Genomic DNA, 17,959 nt, shown 5'->3' with positions numbered 1-17,959 from the left:
TATTTGGTGGAATATTAGATAAAGACACTCACATTACATCATCAAGCATTTTGAGGCTTCCACTTTCTATCCATATATCAAAAGCAGGAGCAGCAATGCACTACTGGGAGCTAGCTGCAAAAACCCCCCACTGACTTCTGTCTTCAGCTCAGCATTTAAGCTGCCGCCCTCAGAGCTTGGTGAGTCCGATTGACTACTGCCCACACTGTAAACACACTGCTGTCCCACTCACTGACTACACATGCAGTCACGAGCCATTTAAGGAGACTACACGTGCAGTCACGAGCCGATGGAGGAGACTACACGTGCAGTCAGGAGCCAATGTGCTGCCAAAGACGCCAATGGCAATAGTTTCAGTTCCCACTGAGCTGCGCCAATAGGTTAAGATGATCTGTGTCCCCCTAGGTATCAATCACATGTCAACCATGTGATATGAGTAGCAGGCAGGTGGAAAGTCAGAAACCAAAAAAAAATATTAAAAAAATTTGTGCTGAAGCAGGGACACACCTACACACTGCTGCCGACACACTAGTGTGTCCCGACACACAGTTTGGAAAGCACTGAGATAGAGGATTCAATTTTAAACAACTTTTCAATTTAATTCTGTTATCTAATTTGCTTCATTCTTCAGATATCCTTTGTTGAAGAAATAGCAATTCACATGGGTGAGCCAATCACATAAGGCATCTATGTGCAGCCACCAATCAGTAGCTACTGAGCCTATCTACATATGCTTTTCAGTGAAGGATATCAAGAGAATGAAGCATATTAGGTAATAAAAGTAAAGTAGAAAGTTGTTTAAAATTGTATACTCTTTCTAAATCATAAAGAAAAAATATGGGATTCATGTCCCTTTAAAACCCGTGTGATTTCATTATAAACTTCCTTAAACTGAGTAGGGAAATAACATGACTTTGCCTGCACATGCCAGATGCAAGCTCCCTTGTAAATCCTGGGATTATCATCCTGATTGGCTGCTGAAAATCCCTTTACAATGAGATGTGGCTACTAAAGATGTACAGCCTAGAAAAATTTGGTGCGTCCGAATCTTTTGTGACGAATATTGGGGGAAATTTGTTTCCCTGAATATTCATTAGCTGCACTATTCGTTTAGTTTATAATTAAACAAATTCTGAATATTTGTTAAACATTTACATTAGTTTTCGTTATGCAAAAGTAAAAGTTCAAAAGCTACAGGTGAAAAAGTTCACTTGTAACTTATACTTACCTTCATCACACTGGAGAGCCGTGACCTGTCCTCTTCTTTACAGACCCCTGAAAATGAATGAATACTGACGGACCTGTGCAGTATTCTTTAATGTTCTTTCATTTTCGTTGGTGCATTCATTCAGATATTCTTTTTGTGAAAACAAAACAAATATCTGTTTTTCAGTTATGAATGCAGATCTTTAGTGGCTACTAATGGAATTTTGAGGTAAAATATCTTCCTTTCATGTAATTGGCAAGAGTCCATGAGCTAGTGATGTATGGTATATACAATCCTACCAGGAGGGACAAAGTTTCCCAAACCTCAAAATGCCTATAAATACACCCCTCACCACACCCACAATTCAGTTTTACAAACTTCGCCTCCTAAGGAGGTGGTGAAATAAGTTTGTGCTAAGATTTCTACGTTGATATGCGCTTCTCAGAATTTTGAAGCCCGATTCCTCTCAGAGTACAGTGAATGTCAGAGGTATGTGAAGGGAGTATCATATCTATTGAATGCAATGGTTTTCCTCACGGGGGATTTATTTAATAGGTTCTCTGTTATCGGTCTTAGAGATTCATCTCCTACCTCCCTTTTAAGATCGACGATATGCTCTCATATTCCATTACCTCTACTGATAACCGTTTCAGTACTGGTTTGGCTATCTGCTATATGTGGATGGGCGTCTTTTGGTAAGTATGTTTTCATTACTTAAGACACTCTCAGCTATGGTTAGGCACTTTATGTATTTTGATAAAGTTCTAAATATATGTATTGTACTTATATTTGCCATGATTCAGGTTTTCAGTATATTTCCTTTTGCAGACTGTCAGTTTCATATTTGGGAAATGCATTTTTTAGTAAAAAATGTTTTCATACCTGGGGTATAGTCTCTTTTTCAATTGACTGTCTTTTAAATTCGCGGGCAGAACTAGGATCGCAAGGGTGCAAAATGCCAAAGTATATTGCGTAATTTTTAGCACAAAGTTATGTTCGATGATGCAAATTCGTCATTTCAGGTGTCTTAGTCGAGTCCTTTCACAAAGTTGCGTCTTCTATGACGCGAGTGTGTCATTTCCGGATATTGTTAGCGCCAAAACATTTTTTATGTTGTATTGTGCGTCATACTTGGCGCCAAATATTTTCATTATTTTAAACCCCATTCCGATATGCCTCTTGCCTTTTTTCTCTATCAGAGGGCTATGCTGTTTGCATTTTTTCCCTTTCCTGAAACTGCCATATAAGGAAATTGATCATTTTGCTTTATATGTTGTTTTTTTTTTCTCTTACATTTGCAAGATGCATCAATCTGATCCTGTCTCAGAAATCACTTTTGGAACCCTGCTGCCTGATAGCAGTTCTACCAAAGCTAAGTGCATTTGTTGTAAACTTGTGGAGATTTTATCTCCAGCTGTGCTTTGTAATAGTTGTCATGATAAACTTTTACATGCAGAGAATGTGTCCATCAGTAGTAGTACATTGCCTGTTGCTGTTCCTACAACATCTAATGCACAAGATATACCTGTAAATTTAAAAGAATTTATTGATGATTCTATTCAGAAGGCTTTGTCTGCTAATAAACGTAAAAGGTCTTTTAAAACTTCTCATAAAATTGATGAAATTTCAAATGACCGACAACATACTGAATTATCCTCCTCTGATGAGGATCTATCTGGTTCAGAAAATCCTGCTTCAGATATTGACACTGACAAATCTACTTATTTATTTAAAATGGAGTATATTCGTTCTTTGTTAAAAGAAGTGTTGATTACATTGGATATGGAGGAAACTAGTCCTCTTGATATTAAAACTAGTAAACATTTAAATTCTGTTTATAAACCTCCTGTGGTTAATCCAGAGGTTTTTCCAGTTCCTGATGGTATTTCTGAATGGAATAGGCCTGGTACGTCTTTTATTCCTTCTTCAAGGTTTAAAAAATTGTATCCTTTGTCAGCAGTTACTTTAGAGTTTTGGGAAAAGATCCCTAAAGTTGATGGGGCTATCTCTACTCTTGCTAAACGTACTACTATACCTATGGAAGATAGTACTTCTTTTAAAGGTCCTTTAGATAGGAAACTTGAATCTTATCTAAGGAAAGCCTATTTATATTCAGGTCATCTTCTCAGGCCTGCAATTTCTTTGGCTGATGTTGCAGCTGCATCAACTTTTTGGTTGGAAAATTTAGCGCAACAAGAATTGGATTCTGATTTGTCTAACATTGTTCGCTTGCTTCAACATGCTAATCATTTTATTTGTGATGATATTTTTGATATCATCAAACCTGATGTTAAATCTATGTCTTTATCTATTTTAGCTAGAAGAGCTTTGTGGCTTAAATCTTGGAATGCTGACATGACTTCTAAGTCCAGATTGCTATCTCTTTCTTTCCAAGGTAATAAGTTATTTGGTTCTCAGTTGGATTCGATTATTTCAACTGCCACTGGGGGGGAAGGGAGTTTTTTTGCCTCAGGATAAAAGACCTAAGGGTAAATCTAAAGCTTCTAACCGTTTTCGTTCCTTTCGACAAAATAAGGAACAGAAACCTAATCCTTCCCCCAAGGAATCTGTTTCCAATTGGAAGCCTTCCTCAAATTGGAATAAATCCAAGCCATTTAAGAAACCAAAGCCAGCTCCAAAGTCCGCATGAAGGTGCGGCCCTCATTCCAGCTCAGCTGGTAGGGGGCAGATTAAGTTTTTCACGGATGTTTGGACAAATTCTGTCCAAAATCAATGGATTCTGAGTATTGTATCTCAGGGGTACCGAATATGATTCAGAGTAAGACCGTCTGTGAGAAGATTTTTTCTCTCACGCATCCCAGCAAACCCAGTAAAGGCTCAGGCTTTCCTGAAGTGTGTTTCAGACCTGGAGTTTTCAGGGGTAATCATGCCAGTTCCGTTTCAGGAAAAGGGTCTGGGGTTTTATTCAAATCTATTCATTGTTCCAAAGAAAGAAAATTCATTCAGACCAGTTTTGGTTCTAAAAATTTTGAATCGTTATGTAAGAGTACCAACTTTCAAAATGGTGACTATAAGGACTATTCTTCCTTTTGTTCAGCAAGGGCATTATATGTCTACAATAGACTTACAGGATGCATATCTTCATATTCCAATTCATCCAGATCACTATCAGTTTCTGAGATTCTCTTTTCTAGACAAGCATTACCAATTTGTCGCTCTTCCTTTTGGCCTAGCGACAGCTCCAAGAATCTTTTCAAAGGTTTTCGGTGCCCTACTCTCTGTAATCAGAGAGCGGGGTATTGCGGTGTTTCCTTATGTGGACGATATCTTGGTACTAGCTCAGTCTTTATGTTCTGCAGAATCTCACTTGAATCAACTAGTGTTGTTTCTTCAAAAACATGGTTGGAGGATCAATTTACAAAAAAGTTATTTGATTCCTCAGACAAGGGTAACCTTTTTAGGTTTCCAGATAGATTCAGTATCCATGACTCTGTCTCTAACAGACAAGAGATGTTTAAAATTGGTTGCAGCCTGTCGGAACCTTCAGTCTCAGTCATTCCCTTCAGTAGTTATGTGCATGGAAGTTTTAGGTCTCATGACTGCAGCATCGGACACGATCCCCTTTGCTTGTTTTCATATGAGACCTCTCCAGCTTTGTATGCTGAACCAATGGTGCAGGGATTATACAAGGATATCACAATTAATATCCTTAAATCCCAATGTTTGACTATCTCTGACTTGGTGGTTAGATCACCATCATATAGTTCTAGGGGCCTCTTTTGTTCGTCCAACCTGGGCTGTGATCACAACAGATGCAAGTCTTTCAGGTTGGGGAGCTGTTTGGGGATCTCTGACAGCACAAGGAGTTTGGAAATCTCAAGAGGCGAGATTACCAATAAATATTTTGGAACTCCGTGTGATTTTCAGGGCTCTTCAGTTTTGCCCTCTGTTGAAGACAGAACATTTAATTTGTTTTCAGACAGACAATATCACAACTGTGGCATATGTCAATTATCAGGGTGGGACTCACAGTCCCCAAGTTATGAAAGAAGTATCCCGGATACTTGCTTGGGCAGAATCCAGCTCCTGTCTTATTTCTGTGGTTCATATCCCAGGTATAGACAATTGGGAAGCGGATTATCTCAGTCGTCAGACTTTACATCCGGGGGAGTGGTCCCTCCATCCAGATGTGTTTTCTCAGGTTTTTTAGATGTGTGGTCTTCCAGAAATAGATCTGATGGCATCTCATCTAAACAAGAAACTTCCCAGGTACCTGTCCAGGTCCAGAGATCCTCAGGTGGAAGCAGTGGATGCGTTGACACTTCCTTGGTGTTATCATCCTGCTTATATTTTCCCGCCTTTAGTTTTTTCTTCCAAGAGTGGCTCCAGCATGACCTCACAGGTTTTGGTATGCAGATCTTGTTCGGATGTCCAGTTGCCAACCTTGGCCACTTCCATTAAGGCCGGACCTTCTGAGGCATATTTATCAAGCTCCGTATGGAGCTTGTGGGCCTGTGTTTCTGGCGAGTCTAAAGACTGCTGCTCCATAACCCTGTCCGCCTGCTCTGATGAGGCGGACAGGAATCGCCACAATTTTCTATATATCTGCTCTCTCTTGTGAATCTCCTTTTCTGATTTTTCCTCAGGATAAGGCAGTTTTGTGGACTTCATTTAAATTCTTGCCTAAGGTTGTGAATTCTAACAACATTAATAGAGAAATTGTTGTCCCTTCCTTGTGTCCTAATGATAAAAATTCTTTGGGGAGATCTTTACATTCTTTGGATGTGGTGAGAGCTCTGAAATATTATGTTGAAGCTACTAAAGATTTCAGGAAGACTTCTAGTTTGTTATCTTTTCTGGTTCTAGGAAATGTCAGAAGGCTTCTGCCGTTTCCTTGGCTTCGTGGTTAAAGCTTTTGATTCATCAGGCTTATTTGGAGTTGGGTCAGGCCCTGCCTCAGAGAATTACAGCTCATTCTACTAGATCAGTCTCCACTTGTGGGCTTTTAAGAATGAAGCTTCAGTTGATCAGATTTGCAAAGCAGCAACTTGGTCTTATTTGCATACATTTTCTAAATTCTACCGTTTTGATGTATTTTCTTCTTCGGAAGCAGTTTTTGATAGTTATGGTGGTTATGAGTATTTCCAATTTCCTTTGTTGATGCTTTTTACTCCTTTCTTTATCACCCCACTATTTGACTATTCATTAAACTGAATTGTGGGTGTGGTGAGGGGTGTATTTATAGGCATTTTGAGGTTTGGGAAACTTTGCCCCTTCTGGTAGGATTGTATATCCCATACGTCACTAGCTCATGGACTCTTGCCAATATGAAAGAAATGAATTTATCAGGTAATTTCTTACATAAATTTTCACCTAGATTCCGAGTCTTGCGTTAGCCTTAAAAAGCAGCGTTGAGAGGTCCCAATGCTGCTTTTTTCCTACCGCTGGTAATACGAGTCTTGCAGGTACAGGTGTACTGCTCACTTTTTTGTTCAGACTCGAAAATACCGCAAATCCACTTACGTCAATTGCGTATCCCATATTTTCAATGGGACTTGGATAATGCCGGTATTACGAGTCTTCCAAAAAGTGAGCGGTACAGCCTCTCCTGTCAAGACGCCGTAGCATAAAACTCTTAACTAAAGTGCTAAAAAGTTCACTAACACCCATAAACTACCTATTAACCCCTAAATCGAGGCCCCCCCACATCGCAAACACTAAATACATTTGTTTAACCCCTAATCTGCCGAACCGGACATCGCCGCCACTATAATAAATATATTAACTCCTAAACCAGCCGAGCCGAAGCCGAAGTCCTCATCAAAGCCAGGCGAAGTGGTCCTCCAGACGGGCAGAAGTCTTCATCCAGGCGGCATCTTCTATCTTCATCCATCCGGTGCGGAGCGGGTCCATCTTCAAGACATCCGACGCGCAGCATCCTCTTCAAACGAAGTCCAACTGAAAAATGAAGGTTCCTTTAAATGACGTCATCCAAGATCCAATCAGCCAATAGGATTGAGCTGGCATTCTATTGGCTGATTGAATCAGCCAATAGAATGTGAGCTCAATCCTATTGGCTGATTGCATCAGCCAATATAATTTTTTCTACCTTAATTCCGATTATCTGATAGAATTCTATCAGCCAATCGGAATTCAAGGGACGCCATCTTGGATGACATCATTTAAAGGAACCTTCATTCTTCAGTTGGACTTCGTTTGAAGAGGATGCTCCGCGTCGGATGTTTGGAAGATGGACCCACTCTGCGCCGGATGGATGAAGATAGAAGATGCCGCCTGGATGAAGACTTCTGCCCGTCTGGAGGCCCACTTCACCCAGCTTCGTTGAGGACTTCGGCCCGGCTGGGTGAAGACTTCTCAAGGTAGGATGATCTTCAAGGGGTTAGTGTTAGGTTTTATTAAGGGGGTATTGGGTGGGTTTTAGAGTAGGGTTGGGTGTGTGGGTGGTGGGTTTTAATGTTGGGGGGTTTTGTACTTTTTTTACAGGTAAAAGAGCTGATTACTTTGGGGCAATGCCCCGCAAAAGGCCCTTTTAAGGACTATTTGTAATTTAGTATAGGGTAGGGTTTTTTATTATTTTGGGGGGCTTTTTTATTTTATTAGTGGGATTAGATTAGGTGTAATTAGTTTAAAAAAAACTTGTAATTATTTTATTATTTTCTGTAATTTAGTGGGGGTTTTTTCGTACTTTAGATATTTTTTTAAATTGTATTTAATTGTATTTAGTTTAGGTAATTAATTTAATTATAGTGTATTGTTAGGTGTAATTGTAACTTAGGTTAGGATTTATTTTACAGGTAAATTTGAATTTATTTTAACTAGGTAGCTATTAAATAGTTAATAACTATTTAATAACTATTTTACCTAGTTAAAATAAATACAAAGTTGCCTGTAAAATAAAAATAAACCCTAAGCTAGATACAATGTAACTATTAGTTATATTGTAGCTAGATAAGGGTTTATTTTATAGGTAAGTATTTAGTTTTAAATAGGAATAATTTAGTTAATGATAGTTTTTTTTTTTAGATTTATTTAAATTATATTTAAGTTAGGGGGTGTTAGGGTTAGGGTTAGACTTAGATTTAGGGGTTAATAACTTTAATATAGTGGCGGCGACGTTGGGCCGGCAGATTAGGGGTTAATAAATATAATGTAGGTGTCGGCGATGTTGGGGGCGGCAGATTAGGGGTTCATAAATATAATGTAGGTGGCGGCGGTGTCCGGAGCGGCAGATGAGGGGTTAATAATATAATGTAGGTTGCGGCGATGTCAGGGGCAGCAGATTAGGGGTTAATAAGTGTAAGATTAGGGTTGTTTAGACTCGGGGTTCATGTTAGGGTGTTAGGTGTAGACATAACTTTTGTTTCCCCATAGGAATCAATGGGGCTGCATTAAGAGCTGAACGCTGCTTTTTTTCAGCCGGCTCTCCCCCATTGATTCCTATAGGGAAATCGATCACGAGCACGTTTTGCCAGCTCACCGCTACCGTAAGCAGCGCTGGTATTGAGGTGAGATGTGGAGCTAAATTTTGCTCTCTGCTCGCTTTTTTTGCGGCTAACGCCGGGATTCTTAAAACCCGTAATACCAGCGCTGTCTGTAGGTGAGGGGTGAGGAAAAACTGCTCGTTAGCACCGCACAGCATTACCGACAAAACTCATAATCTAGGCGTATGTTTTTTTATATAAAGATGTTCAGGTGATATTTTCTAGTTAGCTTTTTACAGCTATGCTACATCACTTTTAGGTGTTTCAGCATTTTGGTATCATGTCCCTTTAAGTACATGTTCATAATGTACAAACAAATGTCAGCAAAAACAAGTATCAGGGCTGTGGGTAAACAGGTTCTGTAAGGTCTGTATACAAGGTGTGGCTTTCCTGCTCATACATAAACAGTCTCAGTACTGAAATAATAACAGACAAGGTGACCTGGGGCTATATCAAATAGACGCTACTGGTGTTGTTGGAAAGCCAAAAACCCCTAGATATTTTTTTAAAAAGTAAAAAAACACAACACCTTGGATTTTGCTGGGGATTGGGGCTCTATAGGCCCATTAAACATATTTTATGTCTAGGGAGACTTTTAATAAAGTTTATTTTATAGTAAACAAGTCCCTCTCTTAAAAAAAAAATAATAATAATTTTGTCTTTATTGCCAGGTGATTCTTGAGGTTACAGTGTTTTTATTTGTGTTTTGGCACAAAGGGGCCCTTTAGTTTATATCATTACCCACCAAAAGCCTGTATGGGCCTCTATTTAATATGTTGCTACCCTTGGTGACAATTTAGGAAGGTGATCACCTGGCCATTTTCATTTTTCAATATCATTTACTAAAATCTTAACAAAAAAAATAAAAAATAAATGTTTACATTTTATGTTGCAGTTTTTTCAGATGCCATGAAATATAAATAACACAATGATATATTCTAAATCTGCTAGGCCTGCTAAAAAAAAACAATTTATAATTTGCGTTGCCCACTCACTGAAATGTGACTTAAATCGTGTTTAAATGTATGCTCAAAATTGGCTTAGCGAAAGGGTTAAATGATCCCTTGTTCTACACTACCTGATATACTACACAACACATTTTTATTTATAAGTTTTGTATATAGAACTATATATAAGTCACAATGCACCTCAACTGCTGAACATCTATTGATCCAGCAATAAGGGGCATATGTACATATCTTCTAATAGCTAAGCATGTCTTGCATGGGAGCGCTACAGGGTACAACTTTGTGCTTATCTACTTTGTGGGACTAACATTGGAAAGCAAATAATTACTAGAGAAATTGAACATTTAAATCTTATAGTGGAATGTCCCATAAGTTTCATTTCTTCATCGTTTTAGTTCAAGCTTCAGATTAACCTCGGGCTGCCTTAGAACAGTAAAAGTATGTATTGTATAAACACATTCAAATATCTATTTAGTTAACCACAGTCACTTTTAAAGATTTTTATCATTTAGGCAGCTTAAAAATGTAAATATTCTATTTTTGTGTCATTGTTAGTGTTTCACTTTTAATAATTCTGGAACATATATAACTAAAAAAAAAAATTATGAGTGAAAACTTCAGATAGTCACAAGTAGGTAAAACCTTATTTATGTTTTCCAATAGCACTTTTATTTGCAAAAAAAATATATAAAGACATGAAAAGTCAGCCTGTATTCAACATACGCCATAACCTTAACTAGAAAAACCTCTTCATTCATAGTGAATCTATGGCAGTGCAAGTGAATTTATGCATTATATTAATAGTTTGCCAAGTATTCAAATAGAACAGAATTTCATTTTCTTATAAAACAATCCTCTCCTAAGGCTATATAGCTCCCAGCAGATACAGCTAAAGCAAACAGCAGCTGAGCTGACCTGTTCTCTGGGAAATCCAGGCTAGTGGGTTTGTGCCTATCTGGCATAAGGGCTTGAAACCCCATTGAACATTCTCATCTAAACAAAACGTCCCCTCTTCAATAATTATACTTAACTCTAAACAAAGGACACTGATACAGAGCTTGAGGCCCCTTGTTTCTGGCGAATCTTCAGGCTCCATAACTTGTCCACCTGCTTTGAGGCAGCGGACAGAAATCAACCCAATCGAATACGATCAGGTTGATTGACACCCCCTGTTAGCGGCTGATTGGCCGCAAATCTGCAGGGGGCGGTATTGCACTAGCAGTTCACAAGAATAAATTTATCGATGTGCAGAGGACATGATATGCTACTTCATATCATGTCCGCTCGCACATTGATACATATGCCCCTTAGGGGTAGATTTATTATGCTGCGGATGCAGCTGTTTCAGCACGAGCCTTAAGGCTCAAAGGAAACAAAAGTTAAGAAGCAGCGACCGTAATGATCAGGATGATTGACACCCCCTGCTAGGGGCCGATTGGCCGCAAGTGTGCAGGGGGTGGCATTGCACAAGAATTTCACCAGAAATGCTGTCAGCATTTAGCGATGTCGGGCACACATGTTCACCACAGCTAATCAAGTCCCCCCGACATTTCATAAATCTACCCCTTAGGCCCCGATGAAAAAAACTGCTGCAGGGCAGTGACATATTTAAAGGGATCCACCTCTATGTTGAGCAAGCCTGTCTAAATATTCCAAGCTCTCAATATAACAGCATTGACAAAAGGCATTTACTATTCATGCCATTGGTCACGATGGTGGATATAGACATCACCCAGCATTGCGGCCCATATTGGTGTTATATGGTAAAAGGATCCCTTGAATAGAACTGCCGTGCCTAACCATTAACCCTAATAACCCTAAACGGAAGTACCCTACGATCGCAAACTAACACTACACTAATAAACATTTAAACCACCACATACTCACCGCAAGTCGCTAACTATGAACCCCTATGTCGCCACATACCCACTGCAAGTTGCTAACTATTAACCCCGTCCCCTATGCCACCACAAATAAGTTGATAACTATTAACCCCTTTGCCGCTACATACCCAACACAAGTTGCTAACTATAAACCCCTATGCCGCCACATACCCACCCCAATAAACTAACTATTAACCTCTATACCGCCACATACCCACTGCAATAACCTAACTATTAACCCCTATGTCTCTAACTATTAACCCCTATGCCCCCATATACCCACCGCAAAAAACTAATTATCAACCCCTATGTCTCTAACTATAAACCCCTATGCCACCATATACCCACTGCAATAAACTAACTATTAACCTCTATGCCCTATATACCCACCACTATAAACTAACTATTAACCCCTATGCCTCTAACTATAAACCCCTATGCCCCCATATACCCACCGCAATAAACTAATTATCAACCCCTGTTGGGGGGTATCTATCAAGCTCCGAAAGGAGCTTGTCGGCCCGTGTCTTCAGACTCACCAGAAACAGCAGTTATGAAGCAGCGGTCACAAAGACCGCTGCTCCATAACCCTGTCCGCCTGCTCTGAGCAGGCAGACAGGAATCGCAACAATTCAACGCGATCGAGTACAATCGGGTTGAATGACAGCTCCCTGCTGGCAGCCCATTGGCTGCGAGTCTGCAGGGGGCGGCGTTGCACCAGCAGCATGCGGAGAGTGTATTGCTCTCCGCATTCAGTGATGTCTTGCGGACCTGATCCACACTGTCGGATCAGGTCTGCAAGACTTTTCTTAAATATGCCTCTATGGCCCCAAGTTATCAGGTCCGACAGACCTCGCTGAATAGTATTCAGCATTGCACCAGCAGCTCACAAGATCTGATGGTGCAACGCCGCCCCCTGCATACTCGCCGCCAGCAGGGTGGTGTCATTCAACCCGATCGTACTCGATCGGGTTGATTTCTGGCGATGTCTGTCCACCTGCTCAGAGCAGGCGGACAGGTTATGGAGCAGTGGTCTTTGTGACTGCTGCTTCATAACTGCTGTTTCTGGTGAGCCTGCAGGCTAGCCAGAAACACGGGGCATCAAGCTCCATTCGGAGCTTGATAAATATGCCCCTATGTCTCTAACTATAAACCCCTATGCTACCATATATCCACTGCAATAAACTAACTATTAACCCCTATGTCTCTAACTATTAAACCCTATTCCACCACATGCCCCAAACGCAAACTAAACTAACACCTAACCCCCCTCTAAGCTAAACCCCCTAAGTTACAATAATAATCTAAGTAAAAAAATAAAAAATTAAACCTAAACTGCCACAACCTAAATCTAAATTTTAATTATCCTTTTCTATCGGCTGATTAGAATTTAAATTTAAAATCCTTCTTGCTATTGACTGATTTAAAATAAGCCAATCAGAATTATATATTATGGTTCTGCGCTTCCGAGATTTCGGTGTGCAGCAGCAACCACTAGTGATGTTGCGAACATAAAATTTTACGTTCACGAACGGCGAACGCATACTTCCGCAAATGTTCGCGAACGGGCGAACCAGGCGAATCGCCATAGACTTCAATAGGCAGGCGAATTTTAAAACCCACAGGGACTCTTTCTGGCCACAATAGTGATGGAAAAGTTGTTTCAAGGGGACTAACACCTGGACTGTGGCATGCCGGAGGGGGATCCATGACAAAACTCCCATGGAAAATTACATAGTTGATGCAGAGTCTGGTTTTAATCCATAAAGGGCATAAATCACCTAAGATTCCTAAATTGTTTGGAATAGCGTGCTTTAAAACATCAGGTATGATGTTGTATTGATCAGGTAGTGTAAGGGTTACGCCCGCTTCACAGTGACAGACCAAACTCCCCATTTAGCGCACCGCAAACAACCACAAACAGTCCATTTGCACAACCGCAAACTCCCCATTTGCACAAGGTTGGATACCAAGCTAGCCATGTCCCGTTCCTTGTCCTCACTGATGTCATTGAAGGTCTCTTCCTCCACCCAGCCATGTACAACACCAAGGGTCCCCGAAAGGTGACAACAAGCCCCCTGGGATGCCTGCTGTGTTTGGTCTTCCACCTCCTCAAAGCCACCTTCCTCCTCTGACTCCTCTTCTTCAGATTCCTCTCTCTGCGTTGCCTCTCTCTGCGTTATTATAAGGTGTGTTAAGTAGTACTATTCCTATCAGTTTAATCCCTGTTACGTCCCCTATCAGGGGACATGTATATGGGATCATTTTTAGGAACCGGGAGATGGAAAAAGATGCTTGGTCGGTCCTCCTACTTCAAATTTGGAGCACTGCGCGTGCAATCTAATGTGCCACCAGATAGGAGTGGTGTGTTAAGTAGTACTATTCCTATCAGCTTAATCCCTGTTACGTCCCCTATCAGGGGACGTGTATATGGCATCGATATGACATCATCAACCGCTTCACTTGTATCTGAGAACTCAGCAAAGGAGGCAGCAGCGGGTACAACATCATCATCATCACACCGTACGTCCATGTGTGTAATGCTGCCTGACTGAGACATATCCCTGTTATCTACATCCTCTGGCAATAATGGTTGTGCATCACTCATTTCTTCCAACTGATGTGTAAATAACTCCTCTGACAGATCAAGTGAAGCGGCTGTGGTGCTAGTGTTGGTGGTGGCGGCAGGCGGGCGAGTGGTAACTGGAGAGGTGCCCGAAGCTAAGCTGGAGGAGGATGGTGCATCAAGGTTCCGAGCGGAAGCTGTAGAAGATTGGGTGTCCTGTGTTAGCCAGTCAACTATGTCCTCAGAACTTTTCAAGTTCAGGGTATGTGGCCTCTGAACACTGGGCATTATTCTAGGGCCAAAGGGAATCACAGCACCACGACCACGACGGCCCCTGCGGGGTGGCCTGCCTCTACCTGTCATTTTTTTTTCGATTAGTGGTACTATGCGTGCAAGCTACTGTGACAACAGATATGAGTGGCACTGTGCACTGGCAGAAGTTGGCAGAGTAGACGCTGTAGGCCTGACACACACGCTTGCAGACAACTAACTGCTATTCAATCTATTACAGTCAAAATTGTATTTTTTTTTTTAAATGTACACTACTGTTACACCAGATATGAGTTGCACTGGTGTGACACTGTGCCCTGGCAGGCCCTGAAACGCACTTGTGTGAAGGAAACTGACTGCTATTATTTCACAGTCGAATTTCTAGTTGTTTTTTTTTCATGTACACTACTGTTACACCAGATATGAGTTGCACTGGTGTGACACTGTGCCCTGGCAGGCCCTGAAACGCACACGTGTGAAGGAAACTGACTGCTATTATTTCACAGTCAAATTTCTAGTTTTTTTATTATGTACACTACTGTTACACCAGATATGAGTTGCACTGGTGTGACACTGTGCCCTGGCAGGCCCTGAAACGCACACGTGTGAAGGAAACTGACTGCTATTATTTCACAGTCAAAAAAAGTGTTGTTTTTTTTTAAATGTACACTACTGTTACACCACATATGAGTGGTGGCACTGGGAAAGTGGGCACAGTATACGCTGTGAGCCTGACACACACACTGGCAGGCAGGCAACTGCAATTAGATTACACAGGAAAAAAAAAAAGCAGACTGATGTTCTAGCCCTAAAAAGTAAAGGTGGCAGAAGACACCACAGAAGTCCACCTCCACCTCCAAAGATGTTGTTGTTGTATAATATTTTTTTGTTTTGGGTGGATTATTTATTTTATGGGTCATGTAGTTTAGTGTTAGGTATAATAGTGTTTTTTTATTTTTGATATTGTAGTTTATTTATTTTTTATTTAGTTGATTATTGATGGTTACCATTTATTAGGCCTTAATCTCCTAACCACCTAACATATCTGTATGGGGGTTAATTAGGTGATAAGGTTAGGGCAGTTTAGGGGTTAATATGTTATCTATCAATTTACAATTTTTAAAAAAATATGCATTCTTATGTATGATGCATATTCTTTTAACTATTGTATATAAATTAATATATATTTATTTTTTCTTAGTTTTATTTTATTTTAAACATAAAGATATATTTTAAAATGTATATTCATGTTGCAAAATCCATTAGCATTACAATTGTTTTATTACATAACAGGCATGCAGTTATGTAATACTATAATTATAATGCAACTGTCTTTTATAATATAAATATCGATTTTAAAAATATATTTATATTTAAAATAATAAATGAATGAAGCAAGAATATCTACATTTTAATTTACATATCTAATACTTAAACTAATACACAATATACATGACCATGCATTTTATTTCAAAGATTGTAGATATAATGTAGTCAGGCCTTGCATTGATATTCAATATTTAAACTTATGCATGTATATTGTATAATGGTTTCAGCATAAAATGTATTTATGTTAGCTTGTTGTGTTTGTTAGTGATAACATCGATATATATGTCAAAATACAGTGCAATGCTGAACTGCTAAAAAAGAGGTGTGCCAAAATAAAAACACAGTACAAAATACAACAGAGTGATCATTCAGATATTAGAAGTGATAATACAAATGTTAAAAATAATGTATAGGTGTTATGCAATAATATAGAATTATATATATATATATATATATATATATATATATATATATATATATATATATATATATATATATATATATATAAGATATATGTATATATATTAATATAGGTAAATAATAATAATGAAAAATAAAAAATAAAATAAAAATTCAGTGAAAAAATGATTTGTGGCTCAATATTATTTGTGATAATTTATATCCCAGTGAATAGTCAACAGGCTAGGACCGTCCACCCCAAAGAACAGGGAAACAGCTCTTGCTGGTGTCTTGTAGTGAACGTAAATGTTCTAATAGGTGATCATAAACATGCTTGTGGACAATAGAGGCAGCTTTCTTGTAAAGGTGATGAGATAAAAAACAGATCCTAAAAATAGGAGGAAAATAGAGGTGCCTAGTGTGATATTGTAAGGACCATAAGGATAAAGGCAAGTATATATATCAAATATACTCACAAACCAAGGTACACATCTAGTGCAATAATCGGCAGGCTGAGACTTCAGAGCCGCTCAGCTGACTCAATCCATAGGCATAGGACCAGGCTGGATCACGTTCTCCAAGGAGTTAGCAGAACATTAACTTCATCTCCTTGACAAAATATGCATTGTCATGTGCAATGTAAATTATTTAAAGTATTGTAGATATCTTAAAAGGGATTTAATTGTTGCTTGCTATTATTTCAAACATAAATATAAATTTGAAAATATATGTTTATGTTTAATATATTAGCAAGCATCATTAAATACCTTTAGTCTATAGATATATACAATCTATAATAGCTAATAACCTGATGAAACAGCACTTATGCTGAGAAACGCGTTGCTGTATTCCCTGTGTATTTTAATTGTTTTTAATAAAAGAAAACTACTTTTATCTACACCTTGCTCCTGTTGATTGGATTTTGGACACCTGGGGTGACTGAGTTTAGCACCGGCGGATTTTTGAACCGCCCTTGGGCTCTTGTTATTGTTCTGCTAACTCCTTGGAGAACGTGATCCAGCCTGGTCCTATGCCTATGGATTGAGTCCGCTGAGCGGCTCCTGCCGATTATTGCACTAGATGTGCACCTTGGTTTGTGAGTATATTTGATATATATACTTGCCTTTATCCTTTGGATCCTTACGGTATCACACTAGGCGCCTCTATTTTCCTCCTATTTTTAGGATCTGGTTTTCAATATATATGTTAATATATATTTATGTTATAGTAGACAGTAGCATTAAATTATATTTTACATAATAGGCATGCAGTTATGTAGACCTATAATGTTAATTATACTGTCTTTAATTAGAAATAATAAGCACAACAAGCAACATTAATAACATTTTAATTGATATGCAAATATTTAAACATTATGCATTGTACATAACAATGCATCATTTTAAATATTGAATACTTATGTGTAGGGCTTTAGCTTCTACAGTTATTTTTAGGTTATGGCAGATTAAGGGTCAATGTTTAAAGATATGAAAAGTCATGTACAATGCATATTGTTTAAAGTATTTTATATATCTATAGACTAAAGGTATTTAATGATGCTTGCTAATATTTTAAACATAAACATATATTTTCAAATATATATTTATGTTTGAAATAATAGTAAGCAACAATTAAATCCCTTTTAAGATATCTACAATACTTTAAATAATCTACATTGTACATGACAATGCATATTTTGTCAAGGAGATGAAGTTAACGCCGGAAAGTCGTAAAAACCTTGGCGGCGTAGCCGTGCTCCTGGATATCAGCACTGGACTATAATTGAGCCCCAGTCTGCCGCTTCTAAAAAAAGTTGGCCTTTTAGTATCTTTTCAGCAATTTGATGAGGCACCTAATAGTAAGATAAATAATTT

This window comes from Bombina bombina, chromosome 1, assembly GCF_027579735.1.
Source record: "Bombina bombina isolate aBomBom1 chromosome 1, aBomBom1.pri, whole genome shotgun sequence".
NCBI classification, from domain to species: domain Eukaryota; kingdom Metazoa; phylum Chordata; class Amphibia; order Anura; family Bombinatoridae; genus Bombina; species Bombina bombina.
Note: the sequence above shows the minus strand (reverse complement) of the source record.